The 26,347-nt window shown below is 41.1% G+C and overlaps 1 protein-coding gene and 1 non-coding gene across 2 annotated transcripts in view; one reads left to right on the top strand and one right to left on the bottom strand.

Annotated features, from left to right (window-relative positions):
* LOC118636132 (NADH dehydrogenase [ubiquinone] 1 alpha subcomplex subunit 3-like) overlaps positions 1–26,347 on the top strand; it is a 194,926-nt gene that overhangs the window by 13,554 nt on the left and 155,025 nt on the right.
* Positions 14,026–14,188, bottom strand: LOC118636820. The gene has a single exon (XR_004960793.1). It is a non-coding gene; the product is annotated as a U1 spliceosomal RNA (small nuclear RNA).

Raw genomic sequence — 26,347 nt, forward strand, 5'->3', positions numbered from 1 at the left:
TCTCTCTCTAAAATCAGTAATGGGGGGAAAATTTTTTTACATGGGAAATAATAAGTGTTGGTGAGGATGTGGAAAAATAGGAACCCTTATACATTGCTGGTGGGAATGTAAAATGGTGTAGCCTCTTTGGAAAACAGTATGGCAGTTCTTCAAACAATTAAACAGTATTACCATGTGACTCCACAATTCCTTCCCTAGATATATACCCCTGAGAAATAATAACAGATGTCCACATAGAAATTGATATACTAATATTTATAGCAACATTATTAAAATAGAAATAAGCCAAACATCCATCAACGAATGAATGAGAAAATAATTGGTGGTATATCCATACAATGGAATATTATTCAGCTATAACAAAGAATGAAGTGCTGACACATACTACAACTGGATAAACCTCAAAAACATTATGCTAAGTGAAAGAAGCCAAACACAAAAGGTTCCTTTTATACATAATGCCCTGTATAGGCAAATCCATAGAGACAGAAAACAGATTAGTGGTCGCCAGTGCTTGGCTGGGAAGAGGGAGTGGTGAGTGATTAAAGGGAACAGGGTGTTCTGCTGGGGCGACAAGGACATTTTCACACTAGAGAGGTAGTGGATACAACACTATGAATGCACTAAATGCCACTGAATTGTACACTTTAAAATGATCAATTGCATGTTACATAATTTTCACCTCAATTTTTAAAAAGAGAGACATTGCAAAGGGACTGTTTAATTTGCTCAGGAGAACTACTGTCCTCAAGGACTCCAGTCCATTAGCTTTTGTCCAACTAAGGACAAGTGAGCTTTCTATATTCATTCAAGCAGACTCGGGTTTTAGCTTGAGGGGAAATGAACTAAAGTGGAGAGAAAATAGCACTGGACTCAGAAGGAATGTCCTTGATTACCTGCTGTACATTTTGAAAAAGAATAAATAGCCCTGGCCAGTTTTGCTCAGTGGTTAGAGCATCGGCCTGCGGACCAGAGAGTCCCGGGTTCAGTTCCCGCTAAGGGCACGTACCTCGGTTGCAGTTTGTCCCCAGCCCTGGTTGGTCGTGCGGGTGGCAGACACACAATGTGTCCCTTTCATGTTGATGTTTTTCTCTCTCTTCCCCCCTCTCTCCCTCCTGCTCTATCTGAAGATAAATGTAAAGGTGTCCTCGGGTGAGGATAAAAAACAAAAAAGAAAACGAATAAAATAGTGTTTTCTTTAAGAGAAAAATGCAGCTGCTTATTTAAAAACTGATCTGACAGTATTTTCAAAGACAGTAATAAGAATTATTTTTTGAATGGAAACCAAAATAGTTACATCGAGTAAATAATAAGAAACAAGATGGGACCATGCAAATTCTCTCCTTCTAATAATTTAAAAAGCTTTGATCCACACTGTTTATTTTTTTTAATGGCCTTCAAGTGGAAGAGACTTTCAAAGTATGCCGGAGAGTCACATCAGCACAAATGGCACAGCTCGGCAGGCCGGCGTGGCTCAGTCGGTTGAGCATCGTCCCGTGCACCAATAGGTTGCTGGTTCAATTCCCAGTCAGGGCACATGCCCGGGTTTTGATTTAATCTCTGGTCAGGGCAGGTACAGAAGGCAACTGATCAATGTTTCTCTCATCACCCCCACCCCATGCCAAGCATGGCCTCGGGTAAGGATTTTAAAAAATGGCACAGCTCAAGAGCACATGCCCTGACTTTTCCATTGTGTTGGGGGCCGTGGGGGAACGGACACATCGAGCACCTTGACTAGAGCAGCATCAGCAATTGGTTCTCTCCTTTCCCATTGCTTGACAACACTCCTAGCTACACTGATGAATCTCACAAAGGAACAAAGAAAAAATATGTTTTGTGTTCTGTTTCCATAATGATACAGGACTATCTCATGATTTCCCCTATGGTGTGTTGCTAGGTAAGTCAATTTTGTTTTCTAAGAGTAAATTCAGCCCGGCTGGTGTGGCTCAGTGGATTGAGCAGAGTCCCATGGACTGAGAGGTCCTGGTTTGATTCCTGGTCAGGGCACATGCCTGGGTTGTGGGCGCAATCCCCAGTAGGGGGCGTGCAGAAGGCAGCCCACAGATGTTTCTTTTTCACATCAATGTTTATCTCTCTATCCCTTTCTCTTTCTCTTAAAAAAAAATCAATAAAAACATATTTTAAAAGTAAATTGCCCTGGCCGGTTTGCTCAGTGGTTAGAGCGTCAGACTGTGGTCCAGAGAGACCCGGGTTTGGTTCCCACTAAGGGCACGTACCTCGGTTGCAGTTTGTCCCCGGCCCTGGTTTGGTCGTGCGGGTGGCAGCCACTCGATGTGTCCCTTTCACATTGATGTCTCTCTCTCTCTCTCTCTCTCTCTCTCTCTCTCTCTCTCCCTCCCTCCCTCCCTCCCTCCCACTCTATCTGAACAAAAAATGAAAAAAAAATTTCCTCGGGTGAGGATAAAAAAAAAAAAAAAACATATTTTAAAAGTTAATTCAAATAAGATCGCTAATTTGGTTTTTACCACCAATGTACCATTAGTGTTTGAATCAAAAACATTTGTGTGTCTATGTTTATTTTAATATAATCACAACTGTCCAATTACTCCCCTTCCCCACTTGTCTGCATTAAGTAGAGTCGCTCCTTCACTTAGGATATCAACCACACACACAAAAAAATAAAAATAAAAGAAGGACAAGTTTTCCCAAATACATGCTGCCAAATCGCATGCCAAGGGCTTACCCACTTGCCTCAGCTAAATAAACACAGCACTTGATAAATGCAAGGCTTAAACTGCTGACACGCTAACAATGGCCATACAGATGTTTATCAACAGCTCTACTCCCACCCTTCAACTGTATATTAGAGAGTGCCGACAGACCGTCACTGGTGCAATGAAATATGTTTGTAAATCCTAAGCAACTCCTGATAATCAATCCCAGAGACAGAACAAACAGGGATCAGCTCTGACAGAAGCAAATGTGTCTTAAGGCAAAGTTAGTATTAGAAGTCCATGGATTTTTGTTTTGTTTTAATCTTTGGTGAAACAAGTTGACCCCGTCACCATCCATACTATGTAAATCTCAGGGGACTTGAGCACAGGTAGGCCACATTATATTCGGTCATGTCTTATGTTCTTCATCTGTCCATATCTGGTCAATACACAAAAAAGTTGGGACAGCTCGGCCTGTGTGGCCCAGTGGTTGAGCATCGACCCATGCACCAAGAGGTCGCTGGTTCGATTCCCGGTCAGGGCACATCCCCAGTGGGGGGCACGCAAGAGGCGGCCAATCCATGTTCTCTCTCTCGATGTTTCTATCTCTCCCTTTCACTTCCTCTCTCTAAAATAAATAAAGAAAAAAAAATTTTTTTTTAATTATTAGGTTTGCTTTAATCACCTTAAGGCCTGCATGAAATTAAGTACACAGAGCTTATCTCTCCCTGTTGTTTAGCCCCCGGCAGCACTACCTGTAGTATGGCAACAGTTATGGTTTTAGGGAGGATCTGTTTCACTTATTTTTATTTATTTATTTTTTCTTTATTGATTTTAGAGAAAGAGGAAGGGAGAGGGAGAGAGATAGAAACACCGATGAGAGAGAACATCGATTGGCCACCTCCTGCATGCTCCCCACTGGGGATCGGGCCCACAACCTGGGCATGTGCCCTGACCGGGAATCGAACCGGCGACCTCTTGGTGCCTGGGTCGACTCTCAACCACTGAGCCACACCAGCTGGGCTGTTTCACTTTTATATTCATTATTATGTATTCGTGTATCAAATATGTGTTCCATGTATTATTAGGGAAAAACATATAAAATTGCTCATTTCAAGAGGGCTGGTAGCAGCGAAAGTCCAAGTTTGCGTGTTACAGAAGCTCACCTGGAGGAAAAGCCCAGTGTGGACAATCTCAGATCTCTAGGTCACATGAACAGGACTGTCCCCTGAGCCATGCAGATCCCGAGGACCCTAGTGCCATTAGACCCTGTTGTCATGAGGCAGTCTCCGCTTGTCACAGGGATGTGAGCTTTGTAGTTCCTGACACTGGGGATCACAGGGATCCCGCAGCCGTCCAGACCCCACCACCATGTGGCAGGCCCGGGCCTCTAGGCCACATGAACACGGCGGCTCCTAAGCCATAAGAGCATATGATCCTACCTTCAAGTGACAGTCCCCTGGTCCCCATAGTCCCTATCAGGCCTGCCCTTCCATAAAGTGACCACTGTAGGCTCCAAGGGGCTGTGGCTCATGGGGATCTTGCAATCATGTGCATGATACAGCTATGCGGTAGGCTCAGACCTACCGATAAGGTCAACACTATGGGCTCTTGAACCCCGAGGTCATGTGTCCTCTCTCACAACTCCTGTCATGCGGTAGGCTCAGCTCTTCCAGTCACATGTACATAAGGGACTCGCGAATCCAGCAGGTCACAAGGATCCTGCTGCCTGGGGCCCTTAGCCTCATGAGGTAGACCCCACCCTCTCAGTCCCGTGAGCGCGACAGGGATCACCGTTGGTGAACTGTATGAACACGTGCGTCCTATGGTCATATGGCAGACCCAGCCCTTCAAGGCTGTTGGAATTGTCCTGAACTGTAGCTGAGCTCAGGCTTCTGCAGATTCGGATACTGAAGACCTTTAGAACTGTGGTCCACACGGACTCAGGCCAAACTTGGATGAGAATGGCTCAGATCCCGTCTTTCACATTCTGCTGACAGGTAATATTCTGGCAGGAGCGGCGCTGGCCAGCAGTAGACGTTTTCACATAGAACTAGGTGTTGAGGGACAGCCAAGCAGCCTGAGCCCAAGCCCCGGCCAAATGGCAGAGGGCCTAAAAGAGGTAGAGATAAAGGGACTTCTGAATGCAGCCAATATTTTGTATACCTGGCAGGAGAAGTATGTGTATGTTTGCGACCTGCTTCTGGACTCACAGGAGCCAAAGCAAAGCGGAGAAGAAGGGGAGAAAGAGAAAAATCTTTTAAAAAATTTTTATACATTTTAAAAGAATTTTTTTCCTTTATTGATTTTTCGAGAGAGAGGAAGTGAAAGGGAGAGATAGAAACATCCATGAGAGAGAACATCGATTGGCCGCCTCCTGCACGCCCCCCACTGGGGATCGGGCCCACAACCTGGGCGTGTGCCCTGACCAGGAATCGAACCGGCGACCTCTTGGTGCATGGGTCAACGCTCATCCACTGAGCCACACTGGCCTGACTAAAAATGTTTATATTTCAATAAAAAATGTCCAAAACAAGCCAGCACATGAAGATTCAGAATGTTTTTCTTATACTTACGTTTCAGTTTGATGGTTTTAAAAAGTACGTGAGGGTGTGGGGGACAATAATCTTTTTGCACCTAGGATCTCTAAATGGCTTAACTAGTCGAACCAGACACGGTTCTTTCCTGGTTTTCCCCTAATTTTTTATAGCCATTGCTTCTTAGACTCCTTCCTTAAGACTCCATAGTTTTGTTCCTTTTGAAAAAAATAATAATAATGAACTGATTTAAGAAAAGTATAGGAGCCTGGCCAGTGTGGCTCAGTGGTTGAGCGTCGACCCATGCACCAAGAGGTCGCTGGTTCGATTCCCAGTCAGGGCTCATGCCCAGGTTGTGGGCCTGATCCCCAGTGGGGGGCATGCAGGAGGCGGCCAGTTGATGTTCTCTCTCATCGATGTTTCTATCTCTTTCTTCCTTCCTCTCTCTCTAAAATCAATAAAGAAAGAATAATAATAATAATAATGATAGCTGTTGGTACTTTGAAAAGATAATAAAAACTCCTCTGGTACAACTGATCAAAAAAATAAAAGTGTTGGCAAAAGTAAACAACATTAGGAATAAAAAGGATGCCATGACTGCAGTTACTATAAAGATTTAAAAGATAATATGAAAAATTACACAAATAATTTAAAAATGTGGATGAAATGAATATATCACTGAAAAAAAATATTAACTTTGCCAACTGAGTCAAGGAGAAAGAGAAAACGTCAAAATTAGAATTACTTGTAGAGATCAACAGTTAAAAATTTTATACAGAAAAAAGATCAAGCAGTTAGTTTTACAGATAAACTTTTGGTAGGCAGGATTTTAGGCCTTCATGATCTTTGCCCCTGGTGTTATGCCTGTGAATACATTATATTACAAGTCAAAAGAGGCTTGACTGATGGAATTAAGGTTGTTAATCATCTTATTAAAGGAAACAGAAACCAGTCCTACAGCTGCATAGAACTAAATTCTGACCACAATTTGATGAGCCTCAAAACGGATTCTACCCTAGAAGCTCCAGAAGGGAACACAATCCTGCTGAGACCTTGATTTCAGCCTGTAAAACTCAAAGCCGAGAAAGCAGCCATGTACACCGGCCTTCTGACCTACAGAACTATGGATAATAAATGGACTCTGTCTTAAGCTGCTGAACTTTTGGTAATTATTTATCACAGCAAGAGAAAACTAATATAGAACTTTCCCCTAACACAAAGGAACAGATAAATCAATCTTACAGAATATATTTCAAGGAAGAAAAATAGAGAGATCACTCCCAAACTTAATTTATGATGCTCATATAACCTTGATACATAAACTAGGCAAAAAAAAAATAAGAGAGAGATGAGGACATAAAATCATGAGCCAAGATATGTAAATAAAATAGAAGCAAACTAAATCCAGCAATGAATAAGAAAGATAATAGAACATGACAAAGTAGTGTTTATCTCAAGAATGCAAGGTTGGTTTAACAATAAAAAAGCTATAATGTAATTTACCATATTAACAGAAAAAAAGAAAGAAAGAATAAAAGAATGATTATCTCAAAAGACCCAGGAAAAGAGAGATCTAATCAAATCAGCAATCATGCAGAGATAAAACAATAACATGAAATCTCAGCAAATCAAGAATATAAAGATAATTCTGTTTTTTTAAATTTTTTTTCTTTAATGAATTTTTAGAGAAAGAGAAAGGCAGAGGGAGAGAGAGATAGAAACATCATGAGAGAGAATATGGATTGGCCGCCTCCTGCGTGGCCCCAACTGGGGATCAGGCCCACAACCTGGGCATGTGTCCTGACCGGGAATCAAACCGGCAACCTTTGGGTACATGGGTCGACGCTCAACCACTGAGCCACACCAGCCAGGTGAATAATTCTTTTAAGTAAGACTGATACAAACAGGATACAAGAATCTACTTCCTGCTGAAACCTTACTAAAACAACATTAAAGATAAACAAATTATAGTCTGTCCATAAAATGAAACATTACCTAGAAAATACAGCATGAGCATGGACTAATATCAAACACATTATACTGAATGAAAGAAGACAGACAAAGAAATACATACTGTATGATTCCATTTATATGAAGTTTTGGAATAGGCAAAACTATTCTGTAGTAATAGGAAGGTTGGCCTGGAGCCAGGTGCACAGGGAGAGGATTAATTGGAAATCTTGTATAGTGTTGTAAATGTTTTACATCTTGACTACAGTGGTGATTCAGGTCATCGATATCTTTTTTTTTTATCCTTACCTGAGGACATTTTTCCAGTTTTTGTTCAGATAGAGTGGGAGGGGGAGAGAGAGAGAGAGAGAAACATCAACATGAAAGGGACACATCCAGTGGTTGCCACCTGCACAACCCAACCAGGGCCAGGGACAAACTGCAAATGAGGTACGTGCCCTTAGCGGGAACCGAACCCGGGTCTCTGGACCGCAGGCCGATGCTCTAACCACTGAGCAACCGGCCAGGGCCAGGTCCTAAATATCTTAAGTTTCCTTCTAATTTGCTTTTAATATACATAAATATGTTTTTACTTTTAAGATTTGATTTTGGGAGTGTTTCTGTATAAAACGATTTTACAAGTTCCTTCACAGAATAAAACCAATTTGTCGGTCAATAAATAAATAAACATTTCCAATTATTATTTAACTATTTTTAGAACATCCTTTCACTCTCAAACACATTTTAGTTTAAATAACAAATTACGTGGTTCAGCTTATAATTCTCACTCCGGAATATAGGCCTACAGAAGCTAACGCACTTGTCCAATCGGTGCAGCTAGGATACAAATACAGGTTTGTTCCTTCCCATAGTCCTCACTGTCCTGTGCATCAGCACTGACCACTCTGTTAGCACTGGGAAATAAGTAAGTGTTATATTATGGTACACATGTATATGGGGATGCGAAGAAATGTTGGAAAGGACAAAAGAGCAAATTATTTTTCCTGGAGATCACAGCTGGCTATAGAGACCTTGACATGTCTAGTTAGACTGGTGGGAGAAGCTAGTAGGTAGAGAGGGAGATGCAGTAGAAAACAATGAAAGAGGACAGTCAGAGGCAGAGAGGCGGAGAAAAATGTAGATGAGCATGAGACAGGTCCTAGGCAGAGAGAATGCAACACCATAGAAGCAGATCAGATCAACAAGGAAGAAGACATAGAAAAAGACAGACAGAGATCCTGAAAGAAACGATGACACTGAGATCCACCTAGCAGTGACAGTGATACCAGGAAAGGAATATCTGTTAGTTTGATCCACAGAGGGAGGGAGCACAATACGGGGGTGAGGAAGAGGGCTTTGGATAAAGATCGTGCACACGCACGTGCGTGTGTGTGTGTGTGTGTGTGTGTGTGTGTTTATTTCTCTCTGTCTCCCTTTCTCTTCCTCTCTGTGCGAAATCAATGGAAACATGTCTTCAAGTGAAGATTAAAAAAACAAAAATATTTTTTAAAAAAAGTACTTGTTGCAATCTTTTCAAATACATAAAGTAAAAAAAAAAAAAAAGCTATGTCCCAGAATCTTAGAATAGCAAACATAAGACATTATAGCACTTTAGTTAAAATGTTAACTTAGGGCCTGGCCAATGTGGCTCAGTGGTTGAGCATTGACCCATGCACCAAGAGGTCTCTGGTTCGATTCCCGGTCAGTGCGCATGCCCAGGTTGTGGGCCCGATCCCCAGTGGGGGTCGTGCAGGAGGCGGCCAATCGATGTTCTCTCTCATCGATGTTTCTATCTCTCTCTCCTCCCTTCCTCTCTCTCTAAAATCAATAAAGGGGAAACATTTTAAAACAATATTTTCCTTTATTGATTTCACACAGAGAGGAAGGGAGAGAGAGATAGAAACATCGATGAGAGGGAACATGGACTGGCCGCCTCCTGCATGCCCCCTACTGGGGATCAAGCCCACAACCTGGGCATGTGCCCTGACCGGGAATCGAACCAGCGACTTCTTGGTGCATGGGTCAATGCTCAACCACTAAGCCACACCGGCCGGGCAAGAAAAATATTTTTTAAAAATAATAATAAAATGTTAACTTAGGATGTATTTCTCCACCAAAAACTCTATAATTTCAAGCTATTCTCCTCCCTCCACATTTCCCTGGGACGCAGCTGCAAAAACAGCAGGTCAGAGACGGAAGGAAATGTCACTGGAAGAGATAAAAGAGGAGAGAAGGAGCAAGGCTACGGGCTCTCCGTCCAGAATCATAGCCACTAGGTTCTCACCGTCTCTGAGGACCTTACCCTGCTGAGGCCCCTGGAGGATACGAGATGCATGGCCTCTGGAAATGCATCTTACAAGGGCACACACCGGGCTGACACATTCATTTCTTCATAATTGGAAAAGCCAGAGCGCTGACTTGCATTTTGATCTGTAGTCCTCAGGAGTCTTCCCACAGAGACTTTATAAATAATCAGCTTCGACTCTTCCCAAACCTGTGACTCTGCCTTCCTAAGGGCTTGGACCAAAACAAATACACAGAAGCTCAAAGGAACTCTGTAATGTCATTATCTTTCATTATCCGGACATTAAACATTTGTCAAAGGTGTAGTAAGTGTATGTGAAATGTCTGTCACACTGAATGAGGTATAGAGGTGAAAGTTACTTTACATGTCTAACTGGAGCATTTCAGGAAAACCCATAGATTCACAGAAGCTTCATAAATTTGAGAGTTGCCTATCATCTTAGAAGTCTGTTTTTCTTTCTTTTTTTGGGGGGGGGGTTCATTTTTTTTCTTTCATTGATTTTAGAGAGAGAGGAAGAGAGAGAGAAAAATCGATGAGAGAGAACATGGATTGGCCGCCTCCTGCATGCCCCCCACTGGGGATCGGGCCCACAACCTGAGCATGTGTCCTGACTGGGAATCGAACTGGCGACCTCTTGGTGCGTGGGTCGACGCTCAACCACTGAGCTACGCCAGCCGGACCTGTTTCCTACTCCTCTTTTTTTCTCCTGTATCCTAACTGTCCTGCTCTTCTCTGTCACCTGCAAAAAAGTGACGGGGCCTCTAGTTTCCAAGAACTAATGTAACAGGATCATTTAAACCTATTTAGTAGAGCTTTTTATTTCACCATCATCCTAAATACAAATATTTTAAGACTAAATCTGGCATCTCCAAAGATTCCCCAAGGCCAGGTGATTACACTTGTTTTTTGTTTTGTTTTTAGAATCTTTTAAGATAGCTACCCAATGTGTTTCACAGAGTTAGAGTAAAAATCTATGAGAAAACAAAATTCAACTGAGTACATTTGAAGCAATTGGTTTGATTAAGCGATTCATGAATCAGTTAGCATACCACCTAGCAATTACAAGGGCTCTCTGAGGTGCTGTATAAAATAGAAGGTAGCCCTGGCCGGTTTGGCTCAGCAGTTAGAGCGTCGGCCTGCGGTCCAGAGAGTCCCGGGTTCGGTTCCCGCTAAGGGCACGTACCTCGGTTGCAGTTTGTCCCTGGCCCTGGTTGGGTTGTGAGGGTGGCAATCACTTGATGTGTCCCTTTCACATCGATGTTTCTCTCTGTTGCTCTCTTCCTCTCTCTCCCTCCCACTCTATCTGAACAAAAAATGGGAAAATGTCCTCAGATGAGGATAAAAAAATAATAATAATGAAATAAAATAAAATAGAAGGTATGTATAAGAAGCAGAGTGGGGCAAAGAAGCTATTAACAAAAGAAAAGAAAATTATTTTGGGGCCTGGACCATTTTGGGGAGGGATGGAGGAAGAAAACAGGAAGGGTTTAAAGAAAATTTTTTAAAATTGATTTCAGAGGGGGTAGCGGAAGAGAGAGAGAGATAAACAGAAACATCAATTTGTTGTTCCACTTATTTGTGCATTCATTGGTTGTTTCTTGTATGTGCCCTGACCAGGGATCGAACCCTCAACTTTGCTGTATCAGGATGATGCTCTAACCCACTGAGCTACCTGGCCTAGGCCAGGAAGGGTTTTGATAGTGCAGATTGCCTCTTCTTTCTATAGGGAATAGAGAGAGCCCACGTGACAGATTACCTCATTGGTGTCTGTCAGAAAATTCCAGACGGGTTAATGCAAATTCTTTCTGGGAGAGGTTACAACTGCAATTAACTCAGGTATTAAATCTAGCTTTGGTATCATGTGGCTTTTAGCACAAATGATGCCATTTTGGGCCTGTGGTTTTCTCTTCAACGCCTCATAATAAATCCTGACGATTATAGTTCAAAAAAGATTAATTTCACTTCTGAACAGAAATGTAAGACCCTGACGAAAATCCTGGCAAAGAAAATTCAATAATAAAAGAACCACTCGCCATGATCAAGGAAGGTTTATCTTAAGAATGCAAGGAAGATACACTACCAGGCAATCCATCAATATAATATATGCCAACAGGTCAGATAAGTCATCTTCTGACAATCAACAAAAGAAGCCCGAACAACATTCACTATACATTCCTTATTATTATTATTATTATTATTTTAATCCTTACCCAAGGATATTTTTCCATTTATCTTCAGATAGAGTGGGAGGGACGGAGAGAGAGAGAAACATCGATGTGAGAGAGACACATCGACTGATTGCCTCCAGCATGACCCCAACCAGGGCCGGGGACCAAACTGCAACCGAGGTACATGCCCTTGGCCAGAATTGAACCCAGAACTCTTTGGTCCATGGGCCAATGCTCTAACCACTGAGCCAAACTGGCCAGGGCATACATTACTTACTTTTAAAAAAATATATGACCACTACAAACCTGTTAGAAAAGATAAAATTAGCGACTGATCATACCAAGCGGTAGAAATAATGAAAAGTATTTAGGACTAGTCCAGGGACGGATACCCAAGCAAGCTTGGCTCTCCACTTTCCTTCCCTGAGACCTGGAGGGGCTTTGTTGCTTGTGGCCAGATTCTCTGCCATTTGGAGAAAACTTCACCCTGTGAGTTTCCTTTTGGTCAGATTACTTAGAGACCCTGTCTCATCCACATTACTTTCAAGACAGTTCTCACTAATAGAGAAGTCATTTCACACTGGCTGAAGACCGCATGAACTGAGCACCTGTCATGAACGAGGAGCTGCGCGACATCAATACGACAAAGCTGGCGCCCTCAATGCTAGCTGATGATTAATCCACGGCTACTAAACAGACTGATAATATCCAGTGTGAAACTGACTTTCAAAGCAATGCTTCAGATCATGTGATTTCATCTAGTAATGACAATTCGTAAGACCCTTCCTTAAAGGGACAGGGACAGTTCCATTCATTGCTGAAAGCTGTATTACTGAAATGCAGTGCCATTGTTCCTCATCACTTCGCGCTTCGACTTTTGCAGCTTCACTCGATCACAGGTTTTTTCAAATATATCCATTAGGAAGTTGATCGAGACAGTGAAAATGAGAGTGCGTGGTCGGTTGTCTGAGTGGATTATACACCCTTGTATTACAATTAAAATTAAAATTACTGTACGGCCCTGGCTGGTTCGGCTCAGCGGTTAGAGCGTCGACCTGCGGTCCTGAGAGACGCGGGTTCGGTTCCCGCTAAGGGCATGTACCTCGGTTGCAGTTTGTCCCCGGCCCTGGTCGGTCGTGCGGGTGGCAGCCACTCGATGTGTCCCTTTCACATTGATGTTTCTCTCTCTCTCTGTTCCTCTCTCTCCCTCCCACTCTACCTGAACAAAAAAATGGGAAAATGTCCTCGGGTGAGGATAAAAATAAAATAAAATAAAATAAAATAAAATAAAATAAAATAAAATAAAATAAAATAAAATAAAATAAAATAAAATAAAATAAAATAAAATAAAATTACTGTACGTATGGACTGTAGGCCTATGTATTCGAGCGCCCCTGGAATCCTTCAATGCCAGGTGCAGCCGCTAGAGTCTGGACAGGATTAACCACCACAAACGAGGGACGGCTGTATCTAGTTTCGAAAGGTTGTATCTTCATGTACCAAACACATGTCTGAAAAGTGACATATTCAATCACTCAACCAGTCAGTTTGTGTTCTTGATATAACTTTGATATTTTTAAAAATGGAATTATCACTCGGCCGGTGTGGCTCAGTGGTTGAGTGTTGACCCATGTACCAGGAGGTTCCCGGTTCGATTCCCGGTCGGGGCACATGCCCAGGTTGTGGGCCCGATCCCCAGTGGGGGCCACGCAGGAGGCGGCCAATCGATATTCTCTCTCATCAATGTTTCTATCTCTCTCTCTCTCTCCCTTCCTCTCTCCCTCTCTTTAAAATCAATAAAGAAAAAAAAATTTTTAAATGGAATTATCTGACTGGTTTGGAACAATGACACAATCCTGACGCTATTTCTTTGCAGTAATCAGGAAACAAGAGAGATATTTATAAGGGATATGAAATGTCTTAAATCTCTAGAGATCTATTGTTCTCCTACCCATATCATTACTTCTAAAATCTGAACACTTAACTGCCAAATATATTCATCTGCCATTAATATTGTACTGGATATATAATATGAGAACTATATACATATATGTATCCAGTATAATATTCAAATTCCTGTCAAAGTTTGTTTTTGGATGCATGTTCTTTTTTTCCCTCACTGGAGGACACTTTTGCACTTATCTTCAAATAGAGGGGAAGGGGGAGAGAGAGAGAGAGAGAGAGAGAGAAACATTGATGTGAGAGAGACGCATCGATTGGTTGCCACTCTCATAACCCCAACTGGAGCCAGGGGAACCGCAACCGAGGTACGTGCCCTTAGCAGGAACCAAACCCGGGACTCTCTGGTCCACAGGCCGACACTCTAACCGCTGAGCCAAACCGGCCAGGGCTAGATGCATGTTTTTTTTATTTTTTATGTATTTTTTTTCCCAGGGAGAGCGCAAACTCAGTCCCCCACTACCACAAATTGTGCAGTCGAGTTTCCCACGTTTGGGGAAAGCGCAGGGGTCAGCACACCCGAAGTGCAAGGGATAAGCCTCACCCAGGAAAACCACCTTCGCGATCACGGTATCTCCCCTGCCAGGTAAGTATTGCACATTCTTTTTTAATCAGATGGTTAATACAATGGGATTTGTGAAGTTCCATGTAGCTACTTTGATTCTTTCATTTCTATCATGTATGAGTAGCACACTTGCATAATTTTATTAGAGTCACATCGTGAGCCATTCGTAATTGACAGTTCGCGCAACTGGAGGGTAGTCAAAATCCCATTAGTTTTACTTCTGGGGAAGCCTAATTATTGCAGCTTCCAGGGAAGCATATTGACAAGTTGAACAAAATGAATGGTTCTCATATTAAATTCTCCTAGAAAGAAAAAGCAAGGTGATGCTGTTTTAATTTTCATAATGTGACTTAGCCTATTCAAAATAATGGAAATTTCAGCATTTGTAAAACTCTCTGGAATGTGTCCTAAAGGTCTTTTGAACTGAGGCATGAACTATTTTTTTTGTATTTATTTATATTTTTATTTTATTTTTTTATTTATTTTTTTCCTTTATTGATTTCAGTAGGAGAGGAACGGAGAGGGAGAGAGAGAGAGAAACATCGATGAGAGAGAACATCAACTGGCCGCCTCCTGCACGCCCCCCACTGGGGATCGGGCCCACAACCTGGGCATGTGCCCTGACCGGGAATCGAACCGGCGACCTCTTGGTGCAGGGGTGATGCTCAACCACTGAGCCACACCGGCCGGGCCATGAAGTATTTTTTTAAACATTTGTTAGAAGGAAACTTTAAATGCAACAATGAACCATCATAATAGGAAATAAGAAGTGGACTAAGCGGAAACAAGACTCAAAACTTTTGAGCAACTTAGTCTTCTCAATCCACTATGGAAAACAACAGTAACGAAGCCCGACTTAAAACATGATTAAGGTTTCAAAAGCACTTTCCTATCGACACCTTCATTTGATACAATTGACCTGTGAGAAAGAACTGGGATCAAGCCCTTGGTCAGGTGAGCAGAGGGGCACAAAATGTAAGTAATCAAAGTCACATCCATAAATAGCCACACATGTATTCATTCATTCTTCCATTTAGCAATTACTGAAAGACCACCACGTACTAGACATTGTGCTCGATGTCATGGGATGTCTCACCGTCCAGGCTCCCAGACTACTCTAGGAAGGGTGACAAAGAAGTTCAGCATGATGTCATAAATGCTAGAAAGTGCGCCCTGGCCGGTTTGGCTCAGCGGTTAGAGCGTTGGCCTGCGGTCCGGAGAGACCCGGGTTCGGTTCCCGCTAAGGGCACGTACCTTGGTTGCAGTTTGTCCCCAGCCCTGGTTGGGTCGTGTGGGTGGCAACCGCTCGATGTGTCGCTTTCACGTCGATGTTTCTCTCTCTCTCTCTCCCTCTCACTCTATCTGAACAAAATATCGAAAAATGTCCTCGGGTGAGGATAAAAAAAAAAGAAAAAAAAAGAAAGTGCTTTAGTTACTGGGACACACACCTTTAAATTGGAGTGGAATTTCAAACTAAACATTCTTGAATCTCACAGATGACACATTCATTTCAAAAATATCAATTTTTGTATGCACACAGAGCCGTAGAATGTTAGAGCTGCAAAGGATCCTAGAGATTATTATTGCAGCAATTCCCTTATTTGATAGGTGAGGAAACTAAGCCCTAACGAGACTAAGTGATTTTTCCAAAGATAATAAAACTAGGAAGTGTCTGCCAACTGGTGTGGTTCAGTGGATTGAGCATCACCCCATGAACCAAGAGGTTGCTGGTTCGATTCCCGGTCAGGGCACATGCCTGGGTTGCAGGCTCGATCCCCAGTAGGGGGCGTGCAGGAGGCAGCCGAGCGATGTTTCTCATTAATGTTTCTCGCTTTCCCTCTCCCTTACTCTCTAAAATCAATAAAAAGATTTTTTTTTTTAAAAAAAAGGAAGAAAACCAGAAAGTGGCAAAACTAACATTTCTTAAGTCCATGAATACAATTTCCAAACTACCTCAATATATAGAGTCAAAAATAAAAGAAAGAAATTGTACAAATAGCTACATGTATTTAGTCTGGGATGACAGATTTTGCCACTATCCTTAAAGTTTTCAAGATGTTGAAACACAAAGGGGACTTTTCTATTAATGTTATTATTTTATAATTTCACAAGGACTTCAAATAATTTTAATATTCAATGATCAAACATTATTCAAAAGGCAAAATGGAGAAATTATACTTTACATTATTTTCAAGATCATTGTTGGCACCCCTCTAAATGACAACTAATAAGTGTTTATATGCTCCGTACAAGGAATAGACACTGGATACTGCGGTGCATAGAAATATACAATCCCTAGTCTGTGGCCAAATTTAGTCTACCATTAAGAATTCAAATATAAATGCACTTTATTACATAAACCCACAGTTCCCTATGCATTAATACCTGTCACTAGTGTTCTTTCCAATAACACCTTGAACCTTTAACAGTGTGGATTTTTGAGGAAAAGGCTATGTTGCATTAGTTTTGGAAATTTTACAAAATAATGTAGCATGCCAGTCTCACTGACTTTTTAGAGTGAATTATATTCACATTATCTCTCTTCTGGTTCACTTTGCTATTTCTGGTAGAGTGGTTCTGCCTACATGAGTAAAATGTTATTACACTCTTATCCCTCACTGTTGGCTCTACCTTGGCAGTCAAGTTTAATCATGCCAGATGTTGTTTTTGCAAAGCTCAGTCCTACCCCACAGATAATAACCAGCCTGACTAATTCTTCCCGTCAAAGTACCACCCTGTCTCAGAAAAGTGTTATGTGCAGGGGATCGTGCCTGACAACGAACTAACCTGCTACAATCAATTTGTCGGCTGCTCTTTTACCAAAAAGATCTGATCTTCTTACTCCAAATGGTAACTGTTTTGAACCTGGCTAGTCTGAAGTGTTCTTTGTTTACTGTTCTTGTCTTATTACGTGGGGCTTTAACTACAAAATCTCCTATACAGACTAGAAATATGAATGGTCGTTATATGGCAATGAAACAGATTTTTCCATGTGAAACTTATAAAACTGATCACATTGCTTTTTTTGTATCAGCTATATCTATACTGAGTTTTTTGACTCTTCATATAGAGGAAATAAGTAATTATTAATACCTCCAATGATTCATCTCCCTCCATGGGCTGCACTCATGAAGAAATTATATTCCTACCAAGTGCATCTCCCTCTGCTCTCAGATTTCCTTCTTTCTTCTATTTCTCTGCCTCTGCACATAAATGTAACCCTTTCCAAAACAGGCTTGTAGAGTTAGATGTCACTTATTGAAAGAACAGACTTCTAGTAATTTCAACCATCAGAAAAATAAATGCCACAAACCGTTATGAAAGAGAAAAAGACCTCTGAGACTCCAGTTTGTCAGAAGACACAAACTTATTTCATAAGAATAAAACTAAGCTCTTTCCCAAGTTCCCATAGCTTATTATCTGTTCTTGTCTTATGGCACTTAAGAATTGCTCCTTATTATTCTAGTTATTTATGTAAATGTCTTATCTTCCTTACCAACCTGGAAGACCTTTACTGGCAGGATCCTTGTCTAACTTATCTTATTCCCCACAAAGCCAATGTCTTTATTTATGTGCGACAAAGAACCATTTCTCCATCTTTTAAAGCCTCATGAAGGTGGCAGAAGGGTCAAGGTAATGAGGACTGGGAAAGCGCTATTTGACTTGTCTGCTTTTTCACTAGTGTCCGACACTCATCACGTGTTTTTATTATAGGTATTTTTATAGACGTCTTATTATTCCCAACTACTCCAACTAAAAAGGAAGCTTTATAAGCTCCTTGAGGGAGGTTCAATATGTTGCTCATCTTTGTAGCTCTCAAAGCTTTTAAATAGAACCTTGCACATAATAGGCAAGATATATAAATAAGTGACCGTAAATCAGATTTTAAGGATAAATAGCAGATACTCATAAGATATGACAGCTAACAGCAAAGACAGGCACTAGAATATTAACAAGGCATTTTTATTCATTAAACATTAATTAAATGCCCATTATATACTAAGAACTGTGTTATGTACTAAAAGGAATAAGAAATACAATTTCCCTCAGAGAACTAGTTTAGTGGGGAAACCGGAAATTAGGTCAATGACTATAAACCAAAATTATGAGAAATTATGCCTTATATCATATCAATTCCCTAAGCCCTGCCCAGTGCACTTTATATTGTAAAAAGACATTTTAAATGAAAAAATAGTTTAATCCAATATGCATTTGAGAACGAAAACAGATAAGATTACATTAATGGGAATACTTCATGCTAAATAAATGAGACATTGCTTACTATATTGCCACCATAACTTAAATACTTATGATCTAAATTACATTGCTTTCCCAATATTCTCTTTGTGCCACACCCCCAAGAGTAATATATTTGAATTATTTTACATGGATTATCATGTTTTAGGAGACAGTTTAAAATACCTCTAAACAAGTGTCAATATTATTAATAATATTAAGCATTTAAATTTTCTCTTCTACTTTCTTTTTTAAATAAGTTTTATTGATTTTTTTAGAGAGAGAGGGAGAGATAGATAGAAACATCGATGTGAGAGAGAAACATCAATTGGCCGCCTCCTGCACGCCCCCTGCCGGAGATTGAGCCCAAAACCCAGGCATGTGCCCTGACCCGGAATTGAACTGGTGACCTCTTGATCCATGTGTTGATGACTCAACTACTGAGCCACAACAGCTGGGTTCTATTTTCTTTTTTATAAAGTACGATTTCTCTGAGTGTCTTACATAATTTCCCCAAACCTTATTAGGTATTTCATTCAAGCACAGTTAGAAAATTTCCAACAACTCATGAACCAGAAGAGGCTACCCCAATATTTGATAGATTATAAAGGAGTACTAGCTAGTTATTACAATATTCAAGCATAGCCTTTGAGAATAATTTCATTCAACTTTGAAGACTCAGCAATTTAGTCCACTATCATCTTCTTTTCTCTGGAAATGACTGAGACCCTAGCTGAATACCAAATAAATTGCCTTTCTCATGGAAGATTAAAAGGTAGAGTGTCTGTGAAAGGGAGAATTTTACCACTATGTACAGTCTTCAAGTGTTAATGGACTCAAGACATTTAGCAGCATTATTCAAGCAAAAGAAGATGCACGATGAGAAAATGGGCCTGACTGAGGTACCCTATACACAGGGCTGGGTTGTGTAATAATCCAGCCAGCCATCTACTGTTATAGCTAGCTGTCTGAAAAATAACAGTGAACGGTGATGTGTCGGAGGGCATGCGTGCCCCGCGACAGACGTACTAGACTAGGATTATATTAACATTCGAGAAGCAGGGTTTTTCCTCTGCTTAAAAGAAATGTGCATTCATTATGGAAAATTGGAAATATTAGGAAAGAACAAATAATATTATAAAAACCATTCATTATCCCCAAAGGCAGAAATTACACGTATCAACGTTTTGGTGTACTTACCTCCAGTATGTGTACATCGTGCATACATGGGGGGCGTGGGAGCACACGAGTATGCATGCTTTATATGGCATACACATGGATTCAAAGTGTTGTTTTTTTTTCCTACTTCAAACTCTATTATGAACATTTTCCCCATCTGTAGATATAATTCCAATTTGCAATAGTTACATCGAATTCCATAGTATAAATGAACCATAAGGTATTTAAGCAATGACCTACTATAGGAAATTTAAGCTATTTTTAATTTTTCATCGTTATAACTAACTATAATATACATGTCTTGTCATACATCACTGGATTTCATTCTTTGGTTTTTGTGTTTGTAAATTACTAGAAGAGGAGTTAGGTAAACAGAATAGACATTTCAAAGTTTCTCTCTTTTTTTTATTATTGTTGAAAGTATTACAGATGTCCCCCTTATTCCCCCATTGACCCCCCTCCTTCCCGCTCCCACCCCCTCCTGCTTTCCCCAGCCTAATGTCTGTGTCCATTGGTTGTGCCTATATGAACATAACTTCTTTGGTTTATCTCTTCCCACACCTCCCATGCCATCCCTCTGAGGTTTGTCAGTCTGTTCCCTACTTCCATGACTCTGGATCTCTCTTGGCTGACAGCTTATTTTGTTCATCATGTTCCACAAATAAGTGAGATCATGTGGTATTTGTCTTTCTCTGACTGGCTTATTTCACTCAGCATAATACTCTCCAGGTCCCTCTATGTTGTCTCAAAGGATAAGAGATCTTCCTATGTTACAGCTGCATAGTACTCCATTGTGTATATGTCCCGCAGCTTTTTTATCCACTCATCTACTGATGAACACTTGGGCTGTTTCCAGATCTTAGCTATTGTAATAAATATCACTCAATTGCTCTCAGGAGAGGTTTTACACTATCATCAGCAGTGTATGTGTTTTCCTAACACTGCATTAAATAGGTGGGTAGGTGGGTAGGTAGGTAAATAGATACAGAGATAGAGATATACATGCATGCATACATACACTAGTGAAATATTCATTTTATGTGAATAGTAGTTACAGTGATACCTCGGTTCTCGAACATAATTCGTTCCAGGAGGACGGTCGAGAACCGAATTGTTCGAGAACCGAAGCAATGAAACCCAATAGGAAAGCGGACTCCACAAAGCGTGACTCTCTCTGCACTCACACTGATGGCGCAAGCAAGGCGCGCTGGGCCGAATGAACGCCATTCGGCTCAACTCGGCTCATCTCGGAAGTTCGAGTTCCAAATATTTGTTCGGATTCCGAGACAAAAGTTTCTCGAATCTCTATTTGGTCGAAAACCGAGGCGTTCGAGAACCGAGGTATCACTGTACTTATATTTCTGATTTTCTTATTTTTTTCTTAAATATTTGCCCATTTTTCTATTGACTACAGAGCACATCTCATTTTCCTAATGAACTGTAAGTGCTGTTTGAATATACACTATTGAAACATCATCTGCCAATCAGGATTGCAATTTTATTATGAAAATATATAGAAAACTGCTAAGAACAACACAATTATAATTATGCACCTTACAGAACTAATAAACATCAACATTATCATAACTGTTAAACAACTTTCCTTTTTTTTTTAAATAAATAAAATATTACAGATAGAGTTGAAGCCCATTTGTATCCCTCTTTACCCAGAACCACCAATAATCATGAATTTGATGTGTATCCTTCCCATCATGTTCTTACACATTATAACTATTTTCATGAAAAATTATACAATACTGTTTGGGCTGCCTTTAAAAAAGTTAAATATCACACACATCATTCTGAAGCTTACTTTTTTAACTCAACATTATGTTTTTGAGGTCTATGTATGTTGACACATAAAGATCTAGCTAAGCCCTGGCTGGTTTGCTCAGTGGTTAGAGCGTCAGCCTGTGGACCAAAGGGTCTCTGGTTCGATTCCCAGTCAAGGGCACGTACTGGGGTTGCAGGCTCGATCCCCTGTGAGCTGGAGGCAACCAATCATGTGTCTCTCTCACATGGATGTTTCTCTCTCTCTCTCTCTCTCTCTCTCTCTCTCTCTCTCTCCCCTCCTCCTCCTCCTCCTCCTCCTCCTCTTCCTCCCTTCCTCCCACTCTATCTAAAAATCAATGAAAAGATATCCTCAGGTGAGGATTAACAACAACAAGAAGATCTAGCTCATTAATTTATCCATGTTATTTATCATTTTGTGAATGTTAAATATTTTAAACTTTTTATTATGAAAATTTTCAAACATATACATGATGAAAGAAAACAATCTAATGAACCCCTATGTACCATATCTTTTTTATTTTTTTTTTACTTATTGGGGTAACAATGGTCAATATAATCATTCAGGTTTCAGGTGTGGATTTCTATGTTACAAGATCTGTATATTGCACTGTGTGCCCACCACCCAAAGTCAAATCATCTTCCATCCCCATATATTAGGTCCCCCTTCACTGCCAACCCCCCAGCCGCACCCCTTCCCTCTGGTAATATCCATGTTATTTATATAGTGTTCATTCATTTCTGTTGTTGTTGTTAATCCTCACCCAGGGATATTTTTTCCAATGATTTTTAGAGAGAGTGGAAAGGAGGGAGGGAAGGAGGAAGAGAGAAAGAGAGAGAAACATCCATGTGAGAGAGACACATCCACTGGTTGCCTCCTGAACACGCCTGACCAGGGCCAGGGATCTGCAACCCAGGTATGCGCCCTTGACCAGGAATCAAATCCATGACCCTTTGGTCTGTGGGACCAGTGCTAATGTTCATTCATTTTAACTGCTAAATAGTATTCCACCTCATTATGACTTCATCATTTATCTATTCACTATGACAAACATTTCAGTTATTTCCTGTGTTTAGTATTGTAAAAATTGATTTAACAGCCAATCTTGTATGTATGGCATACATTTCTCTGTTATATACCTGAATATCAATTATTGAATCGATATATTTAAGTTATTAAATTCAATACTGAATTATTGAATCACTTTCAACATTATTAGATATTGTCACATTTCTCTCAATTTTCTAATGCTTTATTCGGTATTTTAGTATTTATGTTTAGAAAAGAGACTGGACTATAATTTTTTGTTATACTTTGTCTATTTTTTCAGTAATAAGTTAATAATTTCATAAAGTTACTTGGAGAACATGTTCTTATTTTTTAGAATTTGAAAAATATCTGTGTAATATCTTTTCCATGAAAGTGTGATAAAAATCACATGTAGTTGGGCCTCAGACTTTTAGAATGCTGTGGCCCTGGCCGGTTTGGCTCAGCGGTTAGAGAGTCGGCCTGTAGGCCAGGGAGTCCCAGGTTCGATTCTGGCCAAAGGCACGTACCTCGGTTGCAGCTTGTCCCAGGCCACGGTTGGGCGTGAGGGGGGCAACCAACTGATGTGTCTCTCTCCCAACGATGTTTCTCTCTCTCTCTCTCTCCCTCCCACTCTATCTGAACAAAAATGGAAAAATGTTCTCTGGTGAGGATAAAAAAAAAAAAGAAAGAAGTGCACATTGCCAGTTGTAAAAACAGTCACCAGGCCCTGGCCGGTTTAGCTCAGCTGTTAGAGCGTCGGCCTGTGGTCTGGAGAGACCAGGGTTCGGTTCCCGCTAAGGGCACGTACCTCGGTTGTAGTTTGTCCGAGGTTGGGTCGTGCGGGTGGCGACCACTCGATGTGTCCCTTTCACGTCGATGTTTCTCTCTCTCTCTTCCTCTCTCTCCCTCCCACTCTATCTGAACAAAGAATGGAAAAATGTCCTCCAGTGAGGATTAAAAAAAAAAAAAAAAGTCACCGAGATACAGCATGGGAAATACTATAGTCAGTAATGCAATAGTTATGTATGCTGACAGATGGGTACTAGACTTACCGGGTGATTACTTCTCAAGGTACATAAATGTCTAATCACTATGTTGTACACCTGAAACTAATATGATATTGTATGGCAACTGTAATTGAAAAATAAAAATTGTTAAACTGCTATAATAAAAAAGAAATGTAATATTAATAAAACAGTAATAAATAGAAAATTAAAAAGCTTATTCAAGGTTGTGTTATTGAGCTGATTGCTACTGTGGCCAAGTAGGGTTAGAGTCCATTAGTGACCTTGTGAGAAGGTGTGTAAAATGCGCCTCAGAATTATTCCCTGGTCACCCAATGACTCCTACTCCTCATTGGTCAAGGATGGCCTAATGGCCTATTAAATCCTTCTCACAGCCCTGGCCAGTTGGGCTCAGCGGTTAGAGCGTTGGCCAGCGGACCAATGAGTCACGGGTTCGATTCCGGCCAAGGGCATGCACCTCGGTTGCGGTTCGTCCCCGGCCCTGGTCAGGGTCACGTGGGAGGCAGCCAGTCGATGTGGCTTTATCACATCAATGTTCCTCTCTCCCTCCCACTCTATCTGATGATAAGTAGAGAAATATCCTCAGGTGAGGATAAAAAAAAAAATTTGTCTTACTTACGGGTTGCCTATGAGTGCTAAAGGTTCCCACACATAGGACAGATGAGGGGTCGCAACTATCAGGTCACCCCTGTGCAAATCTGTTTGCCACATCAGTGACTAGAGAGGGCTGAGTGCATGTGCGGTGGAACACAGGTGTCCAATACACCCTTTCATCTGAATTTTCAAAATGATTTAGTCCCTTATGATTTCTTGTGTCTATTCTTACGTTCCATCTTTATTTCCAATATCATTTGCAGTTTCTCCTGATTCCTCTGCTTTTTCTTGTGGGGAACCCGGGCCAGTAGTTCAGGTGCATTTTGTCTTGCCCTGACTTCAGTCACATGTGTGGAATCACGACCAGGCTTGGTCAAGCACAGGACTCCAATTCCTTGCCCCCCAAGGTAGTTCAGGAACAGCACACAGCCTGGCCAGAGCGACTCTGTTCCCTGAGAACTGCTAACGCGGATGCTGGGTAGACAGGAACTCTTTTTTATCCTTTATTGATTTCAGAGAGAGAGGAAGGGAGAGGGAGAGATAGAAACATCAATGAGAGAGAACATGGATTGGCCGCCTCCTGCATGCCCCCCACTGGGGATCGGGCCCACAACCTGGGCATGTGCCCTGACTGGGAATCGAACCGGTGACCTCTTGGTGCCTGGGTCGATGCTCAAGCACTGAGCCACACTGGCCAGGCTAAACAGGAACTCTTACTTGAGTAGTTTCAACTGTAAAGTTGTTATGTCAGTTGAATGAATTAATCACACATAAAATGTTTGGTGGGCCCTGGCAGGTTTGGCTCAGCGGTTAGAGCATCGGCCTGCGGACCAGAGAGACCCGGGTTCGGTTCCCACTAAGAGCACGTACCTCCGTTGCAGTTTGTCCCCGGGCCCGGTTGGGGTTGTGTAAGTGGCAACCAGTCGATGTGTCTCTCTCATGTCAATGTTTCTCTCTCTCTCTCTTCCTTCCTCTCTCCCTCCTGCTTTCTCTGAAGATAAATGCAAAAATGTCCTCGGTTAAGGATAAAAATAAATAAATTAATTAATTTAAAAAAATAAAATAAAATGTTTGGTGGAGTACACGGAATTTAGGAGGCACCAATATTTGTTAATGGCCTCTCTTCTGCCTCTCTGGTGATTATATAGTAAATGCAAGCTAACTATTATTAAGAAAAGCCAGCATATCTACGGCTTGCAAACTGAAATATAGAGTGATGATAGTAACAATACATCTGCCCAGGTTATTCGTGTTTAAACTAACACTGAAAAGTTTTCTAGAGAAATTGTAATCATTAATGGTGACATCTGAGGTATTGTATTATTATTATTATTATTATTATTATTATTTACTATATTTGGAATAGCCTAAGTCACCTAGACAACCAAATTGCCTTAAGGCTGACTCTCACTGTTGAGGTAAATGAGGCAGTCAACTCTCATTTAACCTAAGAGCAATTACAAGTTACTTTCAGGAAATGTGTTCAAGGCGGTTTTATTTTCTGACTTCCCTATGTATTTTCAGCCCATGCAGGCAAACACTGCCATCCAGAAATGACTACGCAACTTAAAAGTTGTAACACTGGCCAGGTCAGCGGCTAGAGCATCATCCTGCGGACCAAAGGGTCAAGGGTTTGATTCACAGTCAAAGGCACATACTTGGAATTGCAGGTTCAATCCCCGGCCCCAGTCAGGGTCATGCAGGAAGCAACCAATCCATGTGTCCCTCTCACATTGAATTCTCTCTCTCTCTCTCTCTCTCTCTCTCTCTCTCTCTTTCTTCCCACTCTATCTAAAAATCAATGCAAAAATATCCTTGGATGAGAATTAACAAAGAAATAAAAAAGTTGCAACTCTGCATGCATTTCTCAAACAAACTGATTGGTCATCAGAAAACGCATTTGTGCCCATCTATCCAAGAGCAGACCCGAACACAAGCAAGTTTTGGTTTGCTTCTCCGTAACTGAGAAATGCAGGCTACACAGCAGCTAACAGGTTGATTCTTGAAAGGCAAAAGCAAGGATCCCGAGAGTTTCGAATTCAGTATGAGTCTCATCTTTGTGCAGGAGGAGTCTGTGCTATTTTAAGCTTCTCTTGGGCACAAAATATAACAAGCATGAAATTATTCACAAAGTTGTGACTGTCTCAAGCTGAAGCGGGAGTGGCCTCACTAGATCACAGTGAAACCGATCCCGAACTTTACATTCTTGCCAAATCGCAATAACAAAAAGTTCATTGGGGGTGTTTGTAATCGGGTGTATGGACATTCAATGATGGGCTGATGAGCTTTTTTAAAAAAATTTTTCTTTATTGATTTTTTTTTTTTTTTTTTTT

This window comes from Molossus molossus, unplaced genomic scaffold, assembly GCF_014108415.1.
Source record: "Molossus molossus isolate mMolMol1 unplaced genomic scaffold, mMolMol1.p scaffold_m16_p_2, whole genome shotgun sequence".
NCBI lineage: Eukaryota > Metazoa > Chordata > Mammalia > Chiroptera > Molossidae > Molossus > Molossus molossus.